The 26,602-nt window shown below is 45.0% G+C and overlaps 1 protein-coding gene across 4 annotated transcripts in view; it reads right to left on the bottom strand.

Annotated features, from left to right (window-relative positions):
• The window catches only part of LOC311583121 (uncharacterized protein), an 89,979-nt gene extending 84,008 nt beyond the window's left edge, over positions 1-5,971 (bottom strand). For all 4 annotated transcript variants that reach the window (XM_084756435.1, XM_084756436.1, XM_084756434.1 and 1 more), the window contains exons 1-2: positions 5,693-5,971; positions 1-78 (exon numbers count right to left, since the gene is read on the bottom strand). The exon at positions 1-78 is cut by the window's left edge and continues 70 nt beyond it. The gene's annotated coding sequence lies outside the window, so the exon portion shown is untranslated. The remainder of the gene's footprint in view (positions 79-5,692) is intronic.
• Positions 5,972-26,602: the final 20,631 nt, after the last annotated feature.

Here is a 26,602-nt window from a genome sequence, read left to right as displayed (position 1 = left end):
CAAGGACAGTGGCAAGAGGTCTGCTTGTTAGCCAGTCAGAATGTACACAGTCTTCTGTTTGGCGACAGTGATGGAGGTCTACAAGACAGGGGGCTGGACAGCCAGGGTGGCCATAGGTTCTTTGCAGAGTATCTGAAATGGGAGTGACTGAAACAGCCTCCCGGAGGGACTGTTGACTGTCTTGCAGAACAGAACCAGAGACAGAAGCTTTTGATGACCCAAGACAGCTGCGGCAATTTCTACCTTTAAAGTCAATTCTCTACTGGGCATCAGCTGGGAGACTGGAGTCTCCCTGAGGTGGTGCATTTAAAGCAGCTGATGGAGAGGACATTCTCCACAGTTGAGTGGAGAGTGGGGACTGATTCTCACACAAACTCTGGTACCCCATATTTGACCACGTCCCCTGGATGGGGAGGCCTGGTGGCACTCAGAGGAAGGATAGCAGGCTACCAAGAAGAGACTTGATACCCTAGGAGCATATACAGGGGGAGGAGGTCCCCCTCATTCATAGTCATAGGGGAGGGGAGTAAGGGGAAAATGAGAGGGAGGGAGGTATGGGAGGATACAAGGGATGGGATAACAACTGAGATGTAATATGAATAAATTAATAAAATATATATTAAAAAATAAACAAAGCAGCCAATGCTAGGATGCCAACTGCCCGCATCACAGAAGTGGATGGTTGACAGCTTCGTCACTCTACCCAACCCTGCAAGACTGAAGGGGTCAGAGAGAAAACAACAGCTGTTTCCACTCCACCCTCGGTACCTACCAGAGCCTGGGTAGTTACTAGTTACGGTTCTGACCCAGACATGCCCCTGCTGCCATTGGGTACAGAGAGGGTCAGACACCAGACAGCCTAGTAGCAGCAAATCTGACAGCTTCAATCATTTGTGGGGAAAGAAAAAAAAAATGAAAGTTTTTATAAGTCTAAGGTAAAGGGACATGCTTATGGACCCAGTATTTGTGAGGCTGAGATAAGAGGATTGGGAGTTTGAGGCGAGATCGGGCTATCTAATAAGATCCTGTCTCGAAAGTGCCTTCAACTACCTAACGTGAAATTGGCATTCTTTCTCTAGCAAAATATAACAACATCCAACCCCCCTGAAGAGCCTTAGGGAGGCTTGGGACCTCCTAATCTGTCTCAGTTTGGACCTGTCATGTTCCCCCAAAGGGCCTGCGTGAAAGGCCAGGTCTCTGTCCTGGTGGTCCTAGGAGGCAGCAGACGCTTTACGGGGTGGTGCCTAATGGGAGCACTTCAAGTCTGGAGAGACATGTTGGGACCTGGCCTGTTCCTTATCTTCTTTTGCCTTCCAAGGAAGTAGCTTTCCTCTACCGCATGGTCCCAACTCAAGCTTCACCACGTGCCAAAGCAACCAGTGATATGAATTCTATAGTATAACTTAATTTGTGTGCCTGGCCCTTTAAAGAACCCTATGGCCCTACAGTGTTGGTTGCCTCTTGGACTTCTGGGATCAGGAGAGGCTAGAAAAGGTCAGCAGAGGCTGAGAGAGACTGAGTAGGGTCGATCTGGGAGAAGGGTAGGGTAAGAAAAGACAATTAGTGCTGAAAAAGAGAAAAGAGAACAGGCATAGAAAAGGACAGGAAAGAAACGAGATTGATCAGAGCGAAAACAGGAGACAGTTGAAAGTGAATTGGGCTCCACAGGGTGAGAAGAGAAGACACTCGGTGACAGATGAGCGAGGAGGAGCTGAGCGGAGCCAGAGGAACATTGTTAGGACACAGTTAGGAGAAGAACCCACAATGTAGCCAAGAGGAATTTTTTTTTTTAAAGTCACAAAGCCATAGAGTTCCTCCTCTGAAATTCCTCTTGTCTTTGTAAGTTTTGAGATATTTCTGTCATAATTTCTATTTCATTCACTTCAGTGTTTTGATTTTTAAAATTTGTTCAGATTCTCTTTGTGGTTTAAACAATGGGTAATTTTTTAAAAACATTCCATGTCTAAAAATATTGAATAATCTCTTGTATACTGACTATTCTAAACTTTTATACAAAACTCATCTCTATATCTACCCTATATTTTTAAACTGTATAATATAAATGTGTGTTTTCCTTTAAAAACCAATGCACTGACTTATTAAAATATGTATGTTAAAGCTTTTTGCCAGGTATTTATTTGTTTGTTTGTTTTCTGTTTACTCATATATTCACTCATTTTACTTTTTTGAGGCAGAGTCTCATGTAGCTCAGTCTGGCCTCGAACTCACTGTGTAGCCAAGACTGGTCTGAGCTTCCTGCCCTCCTACATTCTCTTCCCAAATGCTGGAATCACAGGCCATCGCACGCACACCATACGTGACCCCACGGTGGTTTTAGACTCACTCTGCCTCCCAATTTCTACTTGGTGGTTGTTTGTTTTTGAAGTTACAAACTGAGAGGGGCAAAAGCCAATCTATCTTTTGATCAGTGGAGTGCAGCAATTAAAAACATATGCTCGAGGGAGGAAGAGGCAGGAAGGGGGAATCCTTGAGGCTTGCTGGCCTGCCAGCCAAGCCTACTTGGCAAGCTCCAGGCCAGTAATAGGCCAAGTCTCAAAATATACGGTGAATGACATTTCTGAGAAATAGTCTCTAGCTGCACACACACACACACACACACACACACACACACACACACACACACGTGTGTACCTGCATACACACAGTGTGTGCATAGAAAAAAAAACTATTTGTGCATGAATTCTGTGAAATGGATGATCACAGAGGAGTGTGGGTGGAGAAAGAGTGTGATCCCCTGGTAATTAACAGTGAAAACTTATTGTGACCTGTTTGTTGATCTTATAGTCTGTTTACCACATCCTTTCCTCTAGGTGTAGGGTGACTACATCTCAAGTGAGGGTCTCTTTTGAAGAGAGAGAAGATTGCAGAATTCTCTCTGGGTTTTACGGCTCGTACCAGCAAGGAGGAGCAGCAAAAGAAAGACAAAGAGGCTTTCTCACTGCGTCTTTGTCTTCTCAAAGTTCAAGGTGCCATGCTGTGTGGTGGTAAGTTTCGAACCCCCATTATTATACATGCCAGTGCACATGGAGACAGGGAGCAGGAGAGACAGAAAGAGAAGCGCTGAATGAGGCAGCACACGCCCTCATGCCGAATGTGCCAAAGCACTGGAGAGAATGGATCCCACGAAAAAAACAGAGGGAAAAGTCGATAGCAAAGTCACAGGCCTGTGGAGGAACAGAAGCTGGGTGGGGCTTGAGATGAACACTCTTGGACTAGTATGCCGGCCATGTGCTCTGGCAGTGCTTGAATCTTTCTGATGCCCTGGCTTCAGTGTGTCATCAGGGCCAGCAAAGCGAAGCCTCGGGTCTCGTCGCTGCCATTTCTGAATGTTTTCTCTCTTTCTATGAGAAGGGTTTAGACCATAAAATCCGGCATTCCTTTTAATGCAGAACATCAGTCTCGCCCAAGTGGAGTGTATAAAACCTGGTAATGAGGTACGATAAATCTACTTTCTGTGAAGATCTGGGGTCCATAATCCCACATTTAATTAACATGCCTGAGACAGCACAGAGCCACTTGGTCTCAGCCCAGTTCTCTCTGGAGTGCACACCATCGCTCACCTGCTCCCTGCTGGCATACCTAGGGCTATCAAAGAGCATTTGCTGGAACAGAACTGGGCTCAGAGAGAGCCCTGAGACCGGCAACAGCATCACTCTCTCTATTCTTGGCTCTGAGCTGCTGAAACGCTAGGACCCCTCAGCCTCAAGACTGGGCAGCAGAAAACTAGGAAAGCTGTTCAGGATCTGCATGAGACCAAATCAGGGTCGGGGTCATTCCCTGAGACTCTCAGTGCTACAGTAGCCTAACCCAGCACCTTCCAAGAGTGAAAGATGGAAAGGAGAGAGGGAAAGCCAGACCCTTCCCTGGGTGGCTGAACCCAACCCTGGCCTTTCCTGACTGCTCGCTCTCACTCTCATTCTCTCTTTCCAGAGACCATCTCCCCGTGAGGATGTCCCATCATGGATGGACCATCTAGAGTGCCCACAGCACCATATAGCTGAGGGGGTAAGATGGCCATGCAGGGAGGTTGAGGGGTACAGAAAGACAGAGGAGTGTAGGAGGTACAGCAGAGCCAGCAAGCCTTGTTCTGCATCCTACCCCTTCCAAGACAGTGCACAGAGCCTCTCCACCTCTGTGTACTAGAAAGAGAAGAGAGATTCAGTATAGAGGTTTAGGTGTTTGCTATCCTATGTTAAGCTGAGTAGCACTTTTTTTTGTTTGTTTGTTTGATTCTTGATTTCTTGGTTTCTTTAACCTCCTCCATCTCCCCGCTATGATTTTGATCTGAACTTCTCTACACTTTTTCTCATACCCAAGAGCACAAATTTTTTTCCCCTTAATTATCTATTAACAAGGATCGGAATAGTAATTCCGTCCTCACTGAGAGGAGCACAGAGAGTGCCCTACAATGCGGCAAGCAGGGCAGGCAGTAATCTACCCACCAGCATCAGTTGCAGAGTGAGCTAAGGCCTGGACATCTGAGCAGTCCCGCCCCCCCCCCTCGAATGGACACGTTGAGACTCCCATCACAAGATGTCAGTGTTAGAGGGTGACTGGGTCCTGAGAAAGGAATGCCCATAAATGACAGTGGGGCCTGGAATAGCAGCATCTGGATGGTCCACCCGACAGAGTTGAGAATCACCTAAGTGACAAATCTCTGGGCATGAGGTGTGAATGTGGATGATGCCATTGCACCACCAGTCTAGGATTGAATAAGAGGGGGAGAGAGTGATTGAAGCCCTAGCACTCATTGCTCTCTACTTCCTGACTGCAGACAGGTCATAAGCTGCTTCCTGTTCCTGTTGCCATGACTTTCCACACCTTGGTGGACCGCACCCTTAAACTGTGAGCCAACGTAAATCCTTCCTTCTTTCCCAAGCAGTTGTTTGTTTGTTTGTTTGTTTTGGTCAGGTATTCTATCACAGCAAGGAAAAGGTAACGTAGGAAAGCTGTCGCAGAGGCATCCCTCACTGCTTCTGCCAGGTCTGAACCATCTCAGGACTCTGAACTAGGAAGAAGTCCTCAGCTGACCCCAGCCATGCCATGTCTCTGATCATGAGCCTCCAGAGTCGGCACTGAGGGCAGAAGAATCTGCTGTTCAAACGGCCCAGGCTGTGGCATGATGCTGTAGCGGCCCGAGCGGCCGAAGGCTACCATAACCACCGCACAGAGTCAGCATTTGCCTCTGAGGAGGAGCAAAGGCCTTGGAGCCCCCGCTGCCAAAGTCTCCTTCTCTAGGCTTCTGTTTCTCCTTCTTACTGTGCGCTGTATTTTTAGGAGAACACTGAGCAGCCCAGCACATCAGCTCAGAGCTGGGCATGTGGCCTGCCCAGTGTGCCAGCCCCTCCTGATGTCCATACTTTCAAATGTCTTGTGTTGGGAAATCTCTGTCCTGTGCAGACACAGTCTAGTTTTGTAAACAAGTCAGTAAGGGCCCAAACCGTTGGTGAATTGGGTAGAGTGTACTCTTGGTTCTGATATCTACTGGACATTTTCCTGGTCTTTGAAGAGGGTCTGGGTCTGGTTCCATTACACTCTGAAAGCCACCCCCACCCCCCACCTCTCCCCATTCTCCACACCCCGAGTCTGAAATGACAGCTGTGTGTCTCTTATCAGGGAAGGGTTCTTCCCAGGGCCGGGTGGGGCAGTGAGGGGGGGGGCATCAACCTACCTGTCAGTGCGTGAGAGTTGCAGTAGTTCTGAGGTGCTGCAGAGGTGAGGGCCACTCCGTACATCCATTGCTACGGTTAATCTTGGTTGTCAGCTTGATGTGGAAATAAATCTCTAGGAGAAATTTCTAGGCTGGGTTAAATGAGTAGCTCCATTCCAAAGTCAGGGATCCCCATCTAAATAAAAAAGCGGGAGGGGCAAAGGTAACTAAGCAACAGCATCTGTCACTCTGTGCCCTCTAACTGGGGATGCAGTGCAGGGAAGCAGGTCACAAGTTCCAGCCATGGTAACGTTCCCACCACGATGGACTACACACTAGGACTGTGAATCCAACTAAATTACTTCCTCTCTAAGTTCGTTTAGTCAAGTACTACATCACAGCCAGGAAATAAGTCACTAATACGCCCAGGCACAGGAAGGCACCGGAAGCAGACAGGCATGGACTTCCAGAGGACTCTCCGAAAGGTGGTAAGCACGCGTGTATCGGACAGTTGGGTTCCTTCATAATCAGAAACTGAACTTCAACAGCATAGCCCAGGGGGAGTGTTGTCTCATTTTAACACACCAAGGAACTGACTTAGCTCATTGACTACAGCCGGTGAGAATAAAGCCATTCAAGCCAGGAAGCCTGAGCTCCCTACCCTGCTCTGCTTTCTGCAAGGAGACCCACTTCTATCTTTGTCTCAACCCTTCGGTCCCAATTTCAAATAGCTGGGGATGTTTCCGTGGCCTCCTCACAAACAGCTTGTAGTCTCGAATCAGAACGGATGCTCTGAGGCATGCTGGGAGTTCTGCCAGTTTCGAGGAGGGGTAGATAATTAAGGAAATCATGGTGAATTAAGCTTTCTGCAATGAAGCGCAAACATCTTTTCACAAACACCAGCGCCCTGTTAGCTTATGTTTTGCCAGAGAGAGAGGCAGGGTCTGCCCGCCGGGTTTTCAGCCTGGTAAAAACACATCTGGCTAGGAAGCCAAATATTTAAGGGTCATTAAAACTCCAGACTCCTTTTGCCAAGAACTTTTCTCCTTTGTTATTCAAGTGCAGAGCAGTTATGGAAAATGCATTCCATATGGTTTTTGAGGCATTCCTATTTATTCCAGCAAGCCATGGCTTTGAGAGAGCTTTTTGATGTCAAAGATGTGTTCAGATTTTATAGACGTTCCCAATGCAGCTTTTAAAGCAACTCTCTTTGAACCCGAAACATTTGCCAAGAGTAAACAGAACAAAGACCATGAGGGGTCAAGGGCTTTGTTGCAAACCAAGACCACAGCTTGATCTACAGCTTCCAGCGGTTTTAGGCCCCACCCCAAAAAGCGCCACAGAAGAACATGTTTCCCACAAAAGAAACATGAAAATAAATACCTTAATGCATTCATATTTTATTAATAATGGAACACCCTCATCCACCACCTCCCACCAAGAAGCAGGGATGGAAGATAATCACGCACTTACACTATTAACAGAACTTTGGAAAGCTGGAGACGAATGTGCCTGTAAGTCAAAAAGCAAAGTGCATTTATAAATGCTTTGCAGTGAGGGTTTCTCAGCTGTCACAGACAAAGCAAACAGGCACAGACCTCAGCAGAGCTTGGAGATCCAGGGGCACGCAGACCCTCCAGGGCTCGCGAGCAGAGAGGGCACGGAAGGATAGTGGGGAGACCGAGGACCACATCCCAGCACTGGCCAACAGCAGGATGCAGGACTTGGAGCTCCCAACCAGTCTTCTTTGTTCCCTTCTCCTCCCCCTCCTCCCCTTTCTGCAGCTCAGCTTAGTCTCTTCCTTGACCTTGCAGCATCCTCCACTGAACATCTCTTCTGTCCCATTAAGTTCTTTCTCCACTAAATGAGACGGTGCCTTCTGTAAAGCTCAGCTCAGGCCATGCCATTTCTGCCTCTCTCCAGGACATCCTGAGCGTCCAAGCCTTCTCAGTTGCAACACCACAGCGTCACGCTTCTTCCTACTGCAGCCACCCTTCCCCAAAGCCAATGTCTCCCAGCGCTCTCTGTACCACCCACTCTGCTGTCTCCAGACCCTGAGTTCACAGAGCTTATTGCTGAGCACAGGACCTTCCCACTGTACGCATCTCTGTCCCCTTTGCTTCTCTGAACAGTTTATCTTTCGAGGCTCAGCCCAGGCAATACATCTCTGAGGACTTCTTTTGTGGCTACTGGATGTAAAAAAAAAAAAAAAAAAAAAAAAAAAAAAAGTCTGTGCAGCCACCAGTGACGCCTGTGTGCCCAGTTATTAGCTGGGCGCACCCTCCACACACAAACTAAGCAGGGGAGCTTCAGGAAGGCATGCGAAGGTACCATATATCACTTCCTGCTGCAACCCTAGGGCCCAGCATAGGGCTAGTGGAACGGGCACTTGGAGGCAGAGCTCATTAAGATACCTATCTCCTAGCCTGGGCTCCCTCTATTCACCAGAAATGGAAAAAGGAAAGAAAGATGGAAGGCATGTGGAGGGGGGGAAGGAAAGAAGAGGGAGGTAGGACAGCAGGAAGAGGTGGGGAGAAGAAAGGCTCGCTATGTTTAGAACTTAAATAGTCCTTGCTTTTCCCACCTCTTCCTGGAGCAGCCTTCCCTCACCTGCCGAGGCTCTGCCTTCCACTAACCGTTCTCGGGTCCCTTGGGTACTCTGAGATGCCAGGGCCTTAAGAGGAAATCTGAAAATTTAATTAGGACCCTAAAACCTCAACTTACAAATAACAAAAAGCTTGAGTGGTGGGAATTGAGGCAGCTATCCGGCATGACAGCAGCCCAGGTAAAAGCAGAAACTCCAAGTCTTTCTAAAGAAACTATACTTCCGGGTACTACAGGGATGGGATCGGATGGGATTGCTTCTGTTTTTTTTCTCCTTTATTAATTTATTCTTGTTACATCTCAATGGTTATCCCATCCCTTGTATCCTCCCATTCTTCCCTCCCTCCCATTTTCCCCTTATTCCCCTCCCCTATGACTGTTCCTGAGGGGGATTACCTCCCCCTGTATATGTTCATAGGGTATCAAGTCTCTTCTTGGTAGCCTGCTGTCCTTCCTCTGAGTGCCACCAGGTCTCCCCCTCCAGGGGACATGGTCAAAGGTGAGGCACCAGAGTATGTGAGAAAGTAGTATCCCACACTCCACTCTACTGTGGAGAGTGTTCTGACCATTGGCTAGATCTGGGTAGGGGTTTAAGGTTTACCGCCTGTATTGTCCTTGGCTGGTGCCTTAGTTTGAGCGGGACCCCTGAGCCCAAATCTGCCTATCATAATGTTCTACTTGTAGGCTTCTAGGACCCTCTGGATCCTTCTACTTTGCCATTCTCCCATGCTTCTCTCATCTAGAGTCCCACTAGAATGTCCTCCCCTCTGTCTCAGTTTCCTGGTAAGTGAAGGCTTTGGTGGGACATGCCCCTTGGGCTAATATGCAGATATAAGTGAGTATATACCATTTGAGTCTTTCTGCTTCTGGGTTAACTCACTCATTATGACCCAGCTATTCCACTCCTTGGAATATACCCAGAAGATGCTCCAGCACACAACAAGAAAATTTGCTCAACCATGTTCATAGCAGCCTTATTCATAATAGCCAGAACATGGAAACAGCCTAAGTGTCCCTCAATAGAAGAATGGATAAAGAAACTGTGGTACATATACACTATGGAATACTATTCAGCTATTAAAAACAAGGAATTCCCGAAATTTGTGGATAAATGGATTGAGCTAGAAATGATCATAATGAGTGGGATGGGCTTCTGAATGCGCATGCGCCATAGCCATTTCTTCTGCAAGCTCGTGGATCATCTTCTGGTTCCTTGGCTAGGCTCCTTCAGATCTCAAGTGTCTCCCTTGAAAATTCATGTCTGTACTTTCCACTTGTGTTTTTATAAGTGAAAGGAAGCTTCTGGAGATCAGTGTGGAACCTACAAGGCTGACAGGGTCTGCAGTGCCCTTCTCTGAAGGTTCTGGTGTGGTCCGAGTGATCCTTAGTCAAGATCCTGGAGAAGCTTAGAAAGCTACAATGAGTGTTTCTTCCTTTCGTTCTTCTACAGACGGGTTTCAGAAACTCGCGTGTTCCAGGACCTTTTCTGGGATCCTCATCACGATGAAAACCACCAGCCTGACTCCCAAGGGATAGAAAGGCAATAGCCAAGTTACTGCAGCACATTTACTTAGAGGTAAGATGCTGTCTGAAGAAGGTCCAGTGCTGACATATCTCACACTTCAAGCAAGCACACTAGAAAAGGCTTCCCGAGGAGGCAGCACTAGAGATGGAGTCGGCTGGGAAACCAAGCCACCTGGTGTATGGTGTATGTTTTCTTTTTAAGGCATGCTGTCCTCCAATTCTCTGGGTAGCTAAGGCTGACCTCGAAGTTTTGATCCTGCCTCCGCCTCCCTCATGCTTGAATTACCGGCATGTGTCACCACACCCATGTGATGCCGGTAATAGAACCCAGGACCTTATCCCTGTTAGGCAACCACTCTAAGGGCTGAGCTACATCCTCAGACCCTAATTCATGTATTTGAATGAACGGCAGATAAGAAGCAGTAAGAGATTCGCTCAGCTACCTTTTAATTGAGAGAGTCTATCACCAGCCCCCCCTTATTCCTGTCCCCCACTCTGATATGCCTCACTAACTTTCCAAATCCTTCTAGCACTCCCTCTACTGCCACCACTCCTCCAAGTTAATTCCCTTGCTTGGCCTAGAATTGATATTCTATCACTCCAAAGACTCTGTTGTCTTTGTCCCTTCTGGCTCCCCAGAGCTAGGCTCCAGACATCTGGGAAGCTGGAGGCACTGTAACCAAGGAATGCATTACCAGAAGACAAACTTTACAGGGAAGTTCAGCTTGGACCATCATGGCAAGATGCAAAGGAAGAGATGGAGCAAAAAGGCTAGGGACCAATGAGAAGACACAAAAGGTATGGGGGTGACGCTGACAATGAGGAGGAGTGAGCACATACAATAGCCAGGCTCTGTGACTCTTCTTGGAAGTAGCCACTGTCCACCTCAGGCATCTCCAGGACCACAGCTGAGTTTAAATTCAAGGGACTAGAAAATGCAGTCACGGAACACTAGCTGGAGCATCCCCTCAGGGATAACATTGGCAACAAATCTGTACTGAATCCACCGGTTGCCGGGGGCAAGAAAAAAAGGGAAACTGGTGGGGGGGGGGGAGTCCTGAAAGAATTCTGTCAGCTTTAATGCTCTGATGAGAGAGAGAAAGAGAGAGAGAGAGAGAGAGAGAGAGAGAGAGAGAATATTACTTAATACAAACAAGTGGTAGATCTAAACAGCAAACAAGCCTCCTGAGAAGAGGGCAGTGGAGGCTCCAAGGAAAAGAAGACTGTAGGTAGAGAGCTTTCCAGAACAGAGACTTGGGATGCTGGGACCTCGGTGAATGCTCATGGTCAGGGGCTATGGGGTGAATCTTATGTATAAGAGCAAATGCATATATCACTTAATGTTGAGGGTGAAAATTCATGCCATATATCAGCACCCCACTACACCCACACTCAGTTTCCTCTTCCTGGTTCCTCCCCTGCCAATTTCCTGCAGGTACCGGAATTCATATCTCAGACCATTAGCTTCCACACTTAGAAGCTTAGGGCACATCTTTTATTAGTTACAAGTGATAGATACAAGAGTCAAAACAAGGAAGTAAGAATGGTGAAAGATCATCATTCTGAAAGTAGTGGGTTTATCTACTCGTGTGTGTGTGTGTGTGTGTGTGTGTGTGTATGTGTACATTAGTATGTGTGTGTGCATTATTAGTGTGTATGTGTGCACATTAGTGTGTGTGTGTCTGTGTGTGTGTGTTTGTTTGTTTGTTTGTTTGGAAGCTTTGGATGGCTGTCTTCCTTGATTACCTTCTACCTTATATCCCAATGATTTATGTCTTAACTTTTCAACTGTACATATACACACGAGAGAGAGGAGACTGGGGGAGGAGAGAGAACGCAGCTGCCTACAGAAACCAGAGGCATTTGATCCCCTCAAACTAGACTCACAGGTGGTTATAAGCCACCCAACATGGGTGCTGGGAACTGCACTGGGGCCCTCTGCAAGACACTCATAATCATTAAGCTATCTCTCCAATACATCTTATTTTCTGAGATAGGGTCTCTCACTGAACTTGCTGTCAGCTAGGCCAGTTGTTGGCCAAGAAGTTCCAGGGAAATCCTGGCTTTTCATGTGGATGCTGAAAATCCAAACTCAAGTCCTTGTGACTGCAAAGCAAATAGTTTACTAAGGCATCTCCTCAGCCCCTCCTGAGGCAGGAAAAGAAGACACCATCTCCTACTCTATAGATGGAGTACCTATGGAATAAACCGATTAGCTAATTTTGCATATTCTCTCTCTCTCTCTCTCTCTCTCTCTCTCTCTCTCTCTCTCTCTCTGTCTCTCACACACACACACACACACACACACACACACACACACACACACGCACACATGCACACATGCACACACACACCATTAAGAGAACCCTTTATGGTCAAAGGAAGAGCATTCTGGTTGACTAGGCTTGAATCAGAGAAAAATCTGTGTTGTAAGAGGGACTGGTTCTGTAAGTGACAACACCGTAAGAAGTACATGGATTGGGTCAGTGGGATGCTCTCCCAAAGGAGAAATCTGCTATAATTTTCATTACTAAAGAGGAACAGGAGGAGGGGAAAGGAAGGAAAGCATACAAGATAAATAAAACCAACTGATGTATTTTCTCCTCTCTTATTACTGCAACAGCCCTGTGGGCTCTAGGACCTTGGTTAAATATGCCTCTACTGATCCTCCACTAGCCAGGAGGACAAATGCCACAGCAAAGAAAATACAGGCTATGGTGTCAGACAGATTCAAGTTCAAATATCAGCGATACAACGTGCTAGCTGTATAATCTTGAGCACGTTGGTTAAATTTCATGAGCTCCGTTCCTTCATTTGCAAAGTGAGCAGCAAGACCCCGGTGCCTCTATGTACCGAGGATTAAACGAGAAATATATGGGAAAGACTTAGCATACATTGTCTGACACAAAGACATCAATAAACATTTGCTCAATGAGTGAATTAATTAATTTGAACTTCTCAGGTCAGAAAGGACGTGGCTTCGCTGTCCTAGTTCCATCACTCAGCAGCAGGATGAGTTTTGCCTTTCTAGTAAAAGTGAATGCTGGTACAGTGTCAGCTCTAGGACAGGGAAAAGGCAAATGGTAAAGAACGGGCCATAGGCTGAGCAGAGGCGGGCAAGGGGCTCAAGTGCACACGGCCACAACTGGGTGCCACACACCAGACCTGGACGCAGCAGGGAGCCAGACATTGATCTGAGAACTAATTCTTCAGTTTCCATATCAAATCCACAAGGTCTCAAATGGTGTAACTGTCTCTGCAGTATAATACCAGGAAGGCAAAACTACCTGTCACATGGAGGGCCGCACCTCCTCCAGATGGCCCTGAGCTGTGTGTCATTCAGCATTGCAGGGGAGAAAGGCTGTAGGGCTTCTATAGTAGATGGGGAAGTCCAAGTGACCCAGTGACAGCCACATGAACTGATAGGGCCATGATTCTGTCTTTTTATTGTTCATATGACAGAACACTCAGTGGGTGTTAAGGTAGCCTGAGGAAGAGGAAATGTCTTTTACAGGAAAATAGAATTAGAGATCACAATGACAGCAAGCAAAATCAAACAGACTCATCTCACATTTTCTTCTCACATGAAGACTCTAGAAAACCAAGAGGTGTTGTGGTGATTTAAATAGGTATGGCCCCCATAGACTCATGTGTCTGAATGCTTGGCCCATAAGGAGTAACACTATTAGGAGGTGTGGTCTTGTTGGAGGTGTGTCACTGTGGGGGTGGGCTTAGCAGATCTCCTAGGCTCACACTCTGCCCAGTGTGATACAGTCTCCTTCTGCTGCCTGTGGATCAAGGTGGAGAATCTGCTCCTACTCCAGCCCCGGGTCTGCCTGTGTACCGCCATGCTTCCTGCCAGGATGATAATGGACTAAGCCTCTTAAACTGTAAGCCATGTTCACAACAATAGAAGCTCTAAGTAAGACAAATGTGAAAGTAGAAGGGAGCCACTCGAAAGAGGAAGGCAGCCAGCCACATGTTACTACAAAAAAAAAAATACTTGTCATGAGGAATGTATGTATTTCCAGGTCATAAAGTTTCAGACCACTCTTTACAAAAGAGATATGTCTAGGACATTACCTTCTACACCTTACAGGAGATTAGGATCTTTTATGTATAGATTTATGGTGGTCATACGTTCGTGTGGGATTGTATTCCTGTGAGTGCACATGAGCATGCACATGTACACATGTGCTGTTCCTCTGGTGACATCACCTCTTATTTTTCCTCTGACAGGGTCTCTCCCTGGCCGGGAGTTCACCAAGCAGGCAAAGCTGCCTGGCCATTGAACCCAAAGGATTCACACCTCCACCTTCCCACCACTGGGATTACAAGCACATCCAAAGATGCACTGTTGTTGTTTGTTTGTTGTTGTTGTTGCTGCTGCTGCTGCTGCTTTTTAACATGGATTCTGGGGGTCAAACTCACATCCTTACGCTTGCACAGCAAATATTTTATAAACCAAGATACCTCCCCATTCCTGAGTGATCACATAATTTGTTATCCCTGTGGGATTTTTTTTGTCATTTGTGTGGGTGTGTATACTACATGAATGTGAGTTCCCTTGCCCATGTGGGCACATGTGGAGGCCAGAGTTTGACAGTAGGATGGCTTCTCCAATCATTGCTCAGGAGGGAACACTTTGCGCGAAGTGGAATGTTACTAATCATTATACCGCGAGCACAGGTGTAAACCAGACAGTTGCCCTAGTTAGAAGCACAATTAATTAAACATCATTCATTCGCACTGAGCTACATCAAATATTTGATGTCTTGCTAAAAAACATCTTTGTTCCTCATCAGTCTTTTTTGACCTCAATTTTTCATGGGATTTCTTGACAGAAATTGTTCAGGAGAAGGAGCGGACAAATATACGTTCTGAGAGTGCCGCTCTTCCACAGTTGCTAATTTAGTTAAAGTGGCTTTTAAGCATTGTCTCTGAGTAATCTAAGTTGGCTGCAGAACAACAGAACAGCAGGGGTCTAATGGAGATTTAGCAACCTGAGGCTAATTGTAATTTCTCTTCCTTTCCTTTCCAAATCATTTTCTTTTCTTGTCTTGTCTTTGAATCTCTGTCTCTGTGTCAGGTTTAACTAAACTGCTTAGATGGATCAGTGGCCTGTCTTCCTCCGAGGCCATGAAGGACCCCAGAGGACAGTAGAGGAAGATTTGGTTTTAGTTGTTGTGGGAATTTTTTAAAGACTTTATTGTTTTGCTATGTGATGTACATGTCGGGGGAAGGCGGGTGGTGATGTGCCCACTAGTACAAGTGCCCAAAGAGGCAAGAAGAGGTTGTTGGATTCCCTGGAACTGGAGTTAGAGTCAGCTGTGAGCCACCCAAAGTGGGTACCGGGAAGCAAGAGCATCAAATGTTTGTAACCATTGAGCCACCTCTCCAGTCCATTTTGTTTTTTTGTTTTTTTTTGGTTTTGTCTTTGTTGGTGGCGGTGGTTTTGAGACAGGAGTCTCACGTACCCCAAGCAGGTGTCAAACTCACAATGTAGCAGAGAATAATTTTGTTAGTCTCCCGCCTCCACTTCCTGAGTGCTTGAATTACAAGTATAGCCATGCACTACTATGCTGAATTGTATGTGATGCGTGTGTGTGTGTGTGTGTGTGTGTGTGTGTGTATGTGTGTGTATGTGTGTGTATGTGTGTGTGTGTATCACCAGCCCCAAGAAGGAGGAGTTGGATATAACACCCATTCCAACAGGAAGAAGTACCTGGTGATGCAGAATTCCAGATGTGGTGAGGATCTAGGACATCCTCGACTTTCTCACATTTCCTCCAATGACTGATTGCTTGAAATCTCTCCCTGCAAGCCACTCCAGCCACAGATTCCACCGACAGAACTCTGTGTCTTTCTCCCAAGCTTCTTTACCTTGAGATGCTTTAGTCAATGCACTAACAGGAAAAAGGAAAACAGGAGGCATTGTTCACTAGGCTGTATTGCTGTGGCCCCTTTCCCATAGAGAAAGCACAAATGTTAGCAGCAGGTGCAAGGCATGCCCCAGACACTGGGGTGGAAAAACATGCAGTTCCTCCAGAAAGGGCTCAACCAGAACCCCACTGACTTTGGCTAACAGCAATTTGAAACTTCCTAAATTCTTTCTAGCAAGAAAGAATTGTTGAAATAGGGTAGCTAAAATCAGGGACAGGATTTTTCTGGAATCAGTAATCTTTTAAATCATAGGAGTATGGCTATCATAGCTGGGCAGGGTGACACACACCTCTAATCCCAGCACTCATGGAGGCAGAAGTAGTTGCATCTCTGTGAGTTTGAGGCCAGCCTAGTCTACAAAGTGAGTCCAGGACAGCTAAGGCTATGCAGAGAGACCCTGTCTCAAAAAGCCAAAAAGGAAAAAAGAAAAACAAAAAAAAACAAAAAACAAAACAAAACAAAAAAGAAACAATCATGTGAACACTAAAAGTAGATGTTTGAGATGGAGCCATACATGGGGAGGTAAGAGGCTAAGAGGGAGGACTGAAAATTGAAGGGGTAGAAAACCAATTGTGAAAAGAGATGAGCCAGTGAGAAGAAATGTACGAAAAGCCCCTGCCATTCGGAAGGAGCATAAACAATTTGGAGGGTGGCTAGCATGCCAAATCATGGACGACGCAATAGGAAATTCAAAGGCTAGAGAGTTCGGAGATTTTTAAGTGCTGTGGTTTGGACCTGTAAAGTCAGATCCCCACAAGCTCATGGATTGAAAGCCAGGTCCGCAGGTGGTGGTGCAATTTAGGGCAGCTCTTGGAAACTTTGAGAGGTGGAGTCTCACTAGTAGGAGCATCCGGAGCTCCCAGAAGAACATTCACACATGTAGGTACCTGTGCACACATGCATGTATGGATGTGTGTATGTGGGGGCCAGAGGCCAGCCTCACGTGTTGCTCCTTGGGTCACTGTCCACTTGTTTTCTGGTTTTTATGAGACATGGTCTCTCATTGGCCTAGAGCCTGATTGAGTAAGCAGAGATCACCTGTTTCTCCCCTCCTCCATGCTGGGGTAACAAGCACGCTCCCCCAAAGGGTCACAGCAGCCCACTACGTGTCACACAACTACAACATACATGATCAAACACAGTTTATTTTGTTTTGTTTTTCCCAGAAGCCAACACAAAGCAGAAGCCTGCGTCCATATAACCAAAGCAACGTGATTTCTTTCAGTACAGACGCAATTATTCCCATTCCGATACAAGAAAGTCTGTTCTCCCGAGGGTCTGCCTAAGAATGTGCTATGATGTGCATGAACATGATCTTCCGCTACATTGTAGAGTAAATTCTGGAAAAACTCTCCCCAGGCTCATCCTTGTTTATTCAACATGTTCCGCAATAGTTTATGTATTCAACATTTAACAAATAGCTGTTGAGAGGTCATTGTGAGCTCAGCGTTGTCGTAAGCCTGAGGGACATACTGATGAGCAAGGCAGGCATCGACCCTGCTCCCATGAGCGGCTGAAGTCGGATGGCATCCTACTAAAGATCCAGCCAAGGGCCTCAAACTGAGGCCAGGAAGGAGTGTCAATGTTGTTCCCAGATGGACAGCTTTTCAAGAGAATTAATGGCCTTTGGTGTGGGTACCAGGAAGATGACACTGAGTTTAAGCTTGGCTTGCAGGCTGAATTAGAGCAGTCACACGCATATGTCGGTACATAGGTACATAGCATGCGTACAAATACATATTAAGCATATGCATATATGTAAAGCTTGCTCTGTGGTTTTGATTTTCACCCAACATCTGTAGAGCTGCTGGCCTGTCTGTGACTTTGGGTACTGACTTGGAGGGTAGATCAATTGATGTTCCACATTCATCCAGCCCCTTCCAGGAGATGGTATACATGCTTGAATCTTGTTTGAACATCTTTTTAAACAATGAAATTCCTCCTGACCTGATCTATAACAAGACACCAGAGGCCAGCAAACAGCACCTCAAGAGTCTCACCCCAATATGAGATTCCCCCAATTGGGGAAAAGGAGGGTCTTTTGGAAATTTTTGAGGTGAAATTTTTTTTAAATATGATAAAAGTGTAGGCTTTATCCTTAGGAGTCTCTCTTTAGTTCTCAGACCTTAACTTTCTCCTGTTCTCAGGGAGATAAAGTAAAACCATCCCAGCCGACCAACCCCAGGAACTCCACAGTACGTGCATCACCCACAGGTGGCCAGGAGGGTACCCTGAAGGCTCCAGGCTTCTGGTTTGCTGTCTGTAGATTCCTAACATAAAAGGGGGGAAGGGTGGGGCTGAAAACTGAGAGCCTATAGAAGAGATAAAAGGCTCAAGTGATCCCAAGGGAAGAGACTCAACAGTCAGCCAGGGAAAGCAAAGGAGAAAGAAAAGGAAAAGGAGCACAGATAGCACTCCTCACACAGGGAGCAAAGTGGAACCCCCTTCGTGTGGCAGAGCAGCCCTGCCTCCCTTTGAAGTGCTGGGGAGCTTTTACAAAGGGTGTGCTGTGATATAAATGGCCTTTTCTAAAGCTCCGAATGCTTTTGGCATGGGATTCTGGGCGTTAGAACTCTCTGCTCTAATAGCACTTAAGACAGAAACATACTTCTCGCCACACCCAGCGAACTATTTATCAGAAAGAAAAGGGAAGCTGAAGAGGTGCCCAGTGGAAAAGTCCTTCTACTACTGGCTAAGTGGGAGTCCAGAGGAAATCTCTAGAAAAGAGCAAGAGTCAGGCTGATGTAGGAGTCAACACCCCCCAGGAATGAGAAGTGGGGGGAACTGTTGTTACCATCAGTGTTGTACCAGGTACAATTAGTATGAGTAACAAATTGCTCCCCAACTCAGAAGCTCAGCATCATTTATTTCCCACAATCCTCAGAGACTGGGAAAACAGCCATGACTTGCTTGGATCAAGGTGTCTCACAAGGCTGAAATCCGGTATTGGCAGGATCTGCTGTCATTGCAAGGCTGGACAGGACAGATCTGCTTCCAAGCTCACTCTAATGCCTGCTGGCAGGCCTCCAGTCTGATTTCTGGCTGGAGACATCCCTCTTGCCACATGGGCCGTATCATGGAATAGTTTATAATACGGCAGCTGTCTTCTTCAGAGTGAGAAAGTAAACACACCAAGGCAGGCCACAATCTTTCTGCAGTCCAGTGATGGAGGTGACCTCCCATCATGTTTGCCACGTTTGCCACGTTAGAGGCAAATCACTAGGCCTGGCCCATGTGTTCAAATAAAGGTGTCCACAGGGTAAGAGATGCTCAGCAGTCAAGGGCAATCTTTCTTTTTCACTCCTAGAGCCCTGAGAAGTTGTTTGGGGTTTTTATGAATAAAATGGGATGTACAGAGGGCTGGAGAGTGGCTAGTCAGCTAGGAGCATGCACTGCTCTTGCTAAGGATTGGAGGTAAGTCCCCAGCACCCACGTCAAGTGTCACGCAGCCATCTGTGACTCCAGCTCCAGGAGATCCAGTACCCTCTTCTGGACTCCGTGATCTACTGCACTCATATGCACAGACACATTTAAAAATAATAAAAATGAATCTAAAAATAAAAGAAGAATTATTTATAGAGCTTTGCGGGGGAATCCTCACACACGGTTTAGAAATGTTCTGTGGATCACTTCTCCAGTGCAGCCCTCCCTCTGCTCATCTGAATAGTGTGATAATGATCATTCCTACAATTAGGGTAATGATGAATATAAATTCTGGTGAGATTCTGGATTTGTACTGGTTGTAACTAATTAACAAGTGCTAGTTAACAGTTTTAGCCTGAAGCATTGTTAAGTACCACGATATCATTAGACTTGTCTTCCAGAAAGCAAGGGAAAGCAAAAATCTTCAGATAGCAAGATTGATAATATAAAGCACGTGTGTGCACGCGTGCACACACACACACACACACACACACATACACACATACACATACACACACACACACTGTGAGGAAAATGTTAGTCTAGCACATGACAGAGAGAATTAAGAATGCCTCTATAACATTGTTGTATGTGGTAGAAACTCTAAGGAGTTTAAAAGTAAAGCAAATGGCCCATGGTTCAGGGAAACTGATGTCACAAGTCACATAGCCCTAAATGTAAAAGCTACCACTATAAAGCTGCTCAGAAGGAAACCATGAGGCTGTTTCTGTATAGTTGGCCTAGATAAGCTTTTTTAGGAAAGTCAGGCCTGTGGCTCATCCCTATAAGCTTGAGTAGCTAGGACAAAAGGATGTACTATAGAAATCCACGGCCATTATAAAAACAAAACAAAGCAAAACAAACAAACAAAACCAACCAACCTCTGAAGTTGTGACCATTCCTGAGTATATTAAAAAAAAAAAAAGCCAAGTCATCTTACTACAAAGACACATGCATACCTCTGTCTGCCATGGTGCTATTCACAATAGCACAGTTACTTAACCAGTGTGGGAGCTCATCAGTGGAAGAATCAATAAGTAAAACTCAGTATACATCCATAGTGGAGTCACAGTCAGCCACGAAAACATGCCATTTGTGGGAGAAAGGATCAAACTATAGATAGCATCATGTTAAGAGAATCAAGCCAGACTTACAAAGACAAACACCAAATATTATTTCTAGTATGTAGAATCTAGGGTAGGGGAAGAAGATATGAAAATAAAAGGGAGACTATTGGGGGTATAGGAAGGAAAAGTGGGAGGGTTGGGAATAGGGAGAAGAAGTGCAGCAGGGCAGAGGTGAATAGGATGGACAGCTAGTTTTGATTGTCAACTTGATCAGATTACGAAAAATCTAGGAGATGAGTGAAGCGAACCTCTGAGCACGTCAGTGATGGCATGCCCAGATGTGGTTAGATCATGAGAACTTTGCTCTCATGAATCCCTTTATGGATTCATAATATGATGGCATTATTGGGAGATGTCAAAGAGGGGTGAGTTCTAGGCTACCTAGAAGAAACAGGCGTTGTTAAAACTCTGCAAAGAGTTTTAGTAGCTTCAAAGCTTAACCCAAGTTTAGCCTTTAGCCCAGCAATATCACTCTAGCATATTCATCTGTAAAAAATGAAAGGACAGACAGACACACACACACATACACATACACACACACACACACACACACACACACACACACACACACACACACATACACACACACAGAATAACTGTATTCATAACAGCCAGAAACTAGTCACAACCTGGGGAACTCCACAAATAGAATGAACCACAACTGTGACTTTTCATAAAAATGGGCCAGTACTCAGTTATAGAAAGGGAAGGAGCCTTTCACACAAGGCTTCACACTGTTTGGTTCCATTTTGCAGGGATTTTTGGAACAGGGGAAACTAATCTTCGAGGATAGGAATGGTAACATTACTTATTTCTGTGGAGTTAACTCTAAGGAGTTAAGGAAGAGATACAATGAAGCTCTCAGGAGTTATTGAAATACCTTGATAGGCGTGCACTCTATGTGGTTATAGCTGTTAAGGTTGATTGAAATATGCCTTTAAGATCCATGCATGTCCCTGGGTTTAAGTTAAACCTATTTAAAAAAAAAAAAAAGCATCCAATCTTAGATTCTATTTAAAAAACAGGTAAGATGGTTTTTCAATGAAATAGAAATTCAGAGGATCTAGAAAACCCAAACAATCTTGAAAAAGAGTAAGATAATATGGATTTTTATTGTCAGATTTCAAAACTTAACATAGATTTATGATACCAAAACAACAATATTCTTAAGAAAAGACACAAGGGCCAGTAGAAGAAAATCCAGGAAGGGCAATACTTAGGTAACCAATTGATTTCCAGTAAGGGATCTGTGCTGGCTAGGTTTTTTGTTTGTTTGTTTGTTCGTTTGTTTGTTTGTTTGTGGGTTTTTTATTTGTAATTAAAAATGACTTTTTCTCTCATACAATATATTCTGACCACAGTTTCCCTTCCAGCTCCTTCACACACACACTTCCCCTCTCCCCCAGATCCACTCCCCTGTCATTTCCTCTTCAGAAAAGATAGACCTCCAAAACACAACAGCCAAACAGGACCAAACAAGACACAGTAAAATAAGGTGAAAGCCCGCACATATCTAGGCTAGACAAGGCAACCCAGTAGGAGGAGGGGTCCCAAGAGCAGGCAGTTAGAGATACCCCTATTCCCATTGCTAGGAGTCCCACAAAAACACCAATCTACCAGCCATAGCATATATGCTGGAGACCTGGTCCAGACCCATACAGGTGCTGAATTTGCTCTTCCGTACCTGTGAGTCCATATGAGCCCTGGGCCATAATCTCCTGGTGTCCCCCATCTTCTCTAACTCCTCCAATCTTTCCTCTGGCCTTCCTCTGGTTTTCTCAATCTCTGAGAGCAGGGACCAGATGGAGACCTCCAATACAGACTTTCTCTCATGTCATCAATTTTTTAAATGTCAACTTGGCATGAGCTATAGTCATCTGAGAGGAGAGAACCTGCATTAGGAAATATCCTCCACAAGATCTGGCAAGGCTGTAGGAATGTTCTTCATCAATGATTGATGAGGGAGGGCCTAGCCCACTGTGGGTGGTGCCACCCTGGGCTGGTGGTTCTGGGTTCGGTAAGAATGCAGGGTGAGCCAGCTATGAAGTACAGACTAGTAAGCAGCACCCCTCCACAGCCTCTGGATCAGCCCTCGCCCCTGCCTCCAGGCTCCAGCCATGAGTGTCTACCCTGACTTCCTCCAATGATGAACTGTGAAACAAAATAACCCTTTCCTTTCCAACTTGTTTTTGGCCATGCTGTTTAATTACAGCAATAGAAAAAAAAGCCCTAAGACAGAACTTAACCAACTCAATTGGGGAAAACAATAGTTGTTTTATTATTTGGTTTGTATTGGGTTAGAAGATATATATCCATATCTATATATCTACCTATACCTAGATAAATAGAGACGGATATAGATTGATAGATAGATACATACATACATATATAGATAGATAGATTAGATATGAGATAGAACAGATAAATGTCTACAATGAAGGAAAATGCCTCACATCATACAAAAAATTAATTCAGCATGAATCATATATTAGCATAAACCACCAATAAAACTGCCAGAGTAAATCACAGGAGAATATCTTTGCAACCTTTGAGGTAGACATAGATTTCTTCAGAATGAGAAAAACATTAATTATAGGGGGAAATTCTGATAAGTTAGACTTTATCAAAATTTAAAATCTCTTTATAAATGCTATGACTTATAGCTTCAGAGAGCAAGGAAATCATTGCCTCCTGTCGAGTGCCAACCAGTGACCCCACCAACATCCAGTGAATATTGCCAATCTAATGGTCACACAGATGGCCCTGATTAAACTAAAATGATCAAAACCAAAAACAGAAAAATCACAAACCTGGGAAAACTAATAGAGGTGGGGAGAGAATAATAGAGACAGAAAGTAGATATGAAAGAAAGAGAGTGATCAGAATGTAAATCCATGAATGAAATTATCAACAAAATAAGGTATTGCATGTATGCATGCACGTATCATTTTGAAGAATGGGTAAGACTATATAGTTAAATATTTATTAACTATACAATTATTAATTTTATAATTATCATATGATTATATTACAAATTACATAATTATTATATAATTATAACTAAGTAAAAATGTTCATAAAACATACATCTGACAAGTTCTTGGATCTAAAATATGTAAATAACTTCTCAACCCTCAACCCCAGAAAGGGCCCAATTTTTTTTTTCTTTTCAGACTAGATCTCAGACTATGTAACCAAGGCTGGCCATGAACTCTAAGCTGTCCCACCTCCATCTCTGAAGTGTTGGTATTTCATATGTGTTCCACCACATCTGGATGTCCTTAGGTTTTAAATTGAGAACAAAGATAAACAGAAGTTGAATATCTGTGAATGGCTATAATGCATAGAAAGGAGGGAGCAATAGCATTAATCATGGGAGCAATATCAAAATAAAAATGAGTTATGATCAACACACACACACACACACGAATGCTTGCCACTTAACAGAACAACGATGTGAGTTGCCATGTAGACCAGTGGGTGCTTTCATAGATTAGTGTCAGGAGTACAGAATGGCAAAGCCACTACAGAGGTCTAACATGTTCCCATAAAGCTGGGCTTTTGTAGGTGGTGTGACTCAGCAAGCTCTGTACTTAGCCAAGAGAGATGAAAGCCTATTCATTCAGTCAGACTTGGCCCAGAACCTTCGTAACAGCTTTACTTAAGGTAGACAAAAATTTAGGAAAGCCCAACTGTCCTTCAACAAGTGAACAGACACATAATGGAGTTAGCATCATAGAAGAGGGTATTCACCAATAAAAAAAAAGGCTCAATTATGAATGCATGCAAGAGCAACCGTGAACTCCAGTGACACCTTGCTGAGGAAAAAAAAGCCAGATACAAAGACACCCAGTGCCATTCAATTTACATGACGTGCTAGAACAAGGTAAATTAATTTCTGCTGAAATAAATCAAAGCAATGTGTTCTTGAGGGCGTGGGGAAACAGGGTCAAGAAGGATGAGAAAGAGCAAAAGGAATATCTGGGCAGATGAAAAGGCCCTGTCTTGGTAGGGATGTGAGTTACGTGGTCGTACACATTTGTGAAAACTCATTAAGCTGGGCTCTTGAAGAAAATCTATGCACTTATCTGTATAATAATTACTTGTCAATTAAAAAGCAAAGATATAACATTTTTACAGGAGAGATGGGGGGGGTTAAATCACGTGCAAAAGGGTTATTTAGTCATAATTAACACAGGCCAGCATCATCAACAAAAGATGCCCAAGTATGTTGAACTTTTCTTTAAAATTTTTTTGGCAAATGGTTTATTTTTAATGCTATCTGTGATTGTGTCAAGTACCTCCTGTTTTTAATGCAGTCTTCTTGGAAAAATCTAATTTTCTAGTAAGTTCACCGCAGTGTCCTTGAGTGTGGACATTCGGTTGGTCAGATCATAAAACTGTTAAAATCTGGTCTTTATAACTTACCAGCTGACATCATCACCTACCCAAGGCCAAAGTAGCTACGAACGAATGGGTAAGTGCCTTAATCCTAAGCTGGCAAGTGTGATAGAAAGCAACAAACAGGACCACTCCACAGATGCTCTTGGTTACCCCCAGACCTTCCTGTTTGCTCAGTAAATTGGGCCTTTGGTGTAGCCCAGACTGCTAGTTTCCCTGAAAGCATTTTCAGACACTGTACACAGATACAACGTATCAAGAGACAATAAAGAAACTTTCATACTTGGTAGGTAACAAATTTAATCTAGTTATAGATCAGGCATTCACACACACACACACTCTCTCTCTCTCTCTCTCTCTCTCTCTCTCTCTCTCTCTCTCTCTCTCTCTCTCTCTCTCTCTCTCAGGCAAGCAGCAGAATGTTCTATGGTTGGCATGTAGGGTAAAGTATGTTACTCACTGTAAAGATGGATGGTCTCATCTTTCCTCCATTCGCTCCCTTAAGCCTGGAAATGACAAAAGCGGGCATTTTAATAGGAGCTTTGTGGAGAGGACTCAAGTTAAAGATGAGATAAAACAATTTGGCCTAGGAATTCTCTCAGCAACCTTCTGTGGGCAGCCTCTGTTGGTGGAGTGGGCAGTTGCCTGGTCTCTAGATGCTCCAGACACGAGGTCTGAGGACCCACTCTTCACTCCTCACCCTTCTCTTATTCAGAGGGCTGGTGACCTCGCACTGAAGGCCACAGTTGATTGTAAGTGGCTGCATCCCAGAGTAACAAGTGAGAGATTTGATGCACTCAAGGAGAGGGACAAAAGTGAGTATTCAAGCCTATGTTTGCTTTTAGCCACTCCAAAGTGAGGCTGGCAAGAGTTTGCCTTCAAATACCCACAACTGCTCTGAAGTTTGCCCATATGTAGCAGAGCAGGTGAGCCACACCTGTTATTCCCACTGCCACCCGGCCAGAGGATGCTCACCCTTTCCATAGTGATCAAGGAAAGACAGCAGGTGAGTTACACCTGAGTTATTCCATGGCCATTCTGTCAGAGGATACAGACCCCTTCCACGTGGACTGAGGAATCCCTGAGTGAGTGATGCCCTGGGTAAATGTATATTTTGCAAAGGGTACTGCCATGTCCAGGACTCCAAGACCTCAGGCCCTTGGGACAATTTACAAAGCCATTACCCATTTGGCCCCGGCTCAAAAGAAACGTTAAACTGTTTCTGCAGAGTCACAGCATGAGGGTTTATAAATGATTGTTCAGTGTGCAAAGACTAGCAACTGCACCTTTCCCCTCCCAGATATTTCCAGCTCAGGGTGCTCATCTATAAGGACTCCTATCGAGACTAGCCTCTTCCTGTGCTGTCCATAATAAACACAGTGAGGCACCAGGTTGCAGCGGTGCTGTGGTAACAGAGTCCCGTCTCCAGCTTCATTGCGCATGTGTCTGTTTCTGCTTTACTCCCTCACTGGCCCTAATCACGGTCCCAGGAGCCAAGCTGCTCCAGCTGTGGTACTCCTTACTACCCAAAGTATGACCACCAATCTGAAGCACGGGCATCAGCTGGGATCGTAGCAATTCAACCCTCACAGGCCACACCTCAGGAGCTATGAGAACAGAGTCTGTAATTGCCGGAGATCTCCTTGTGATCCATATGCACACTGAAATTTAAGAATTGAACTGAGATCCCCACGTGTTCCATATGCACATTGAAGTGTAAGAACTTCTGAACTCATTTGTTTTTAATGAATGTCTATGTAGCATTTGCCATATGGCAAGCGTGTTCCATGTGTTTTACAAATTATGATCGACTTAATCTTTATAACACTCTTCAGACTTATGTGTCACTGTGCTGTGTAGACAGTCCCTCCAAACTGAGACATTCCTGGCCCATAAGACAAACTCCACA

Source organism: Acomys minous, assembly GCF_964271855.1.
Source record: "Acomys minous genome assembly, chromosome: 14".
NCBI lineage: Eukaryota > Metazoa > Chordata > Mammalia > Rodentia > Muridae > Acomys > Acomys minous.
Note: the sequence above shows the minus strand (reverse complement) of the source record. Positions and strands in the feature narration are given on the sequence as shown.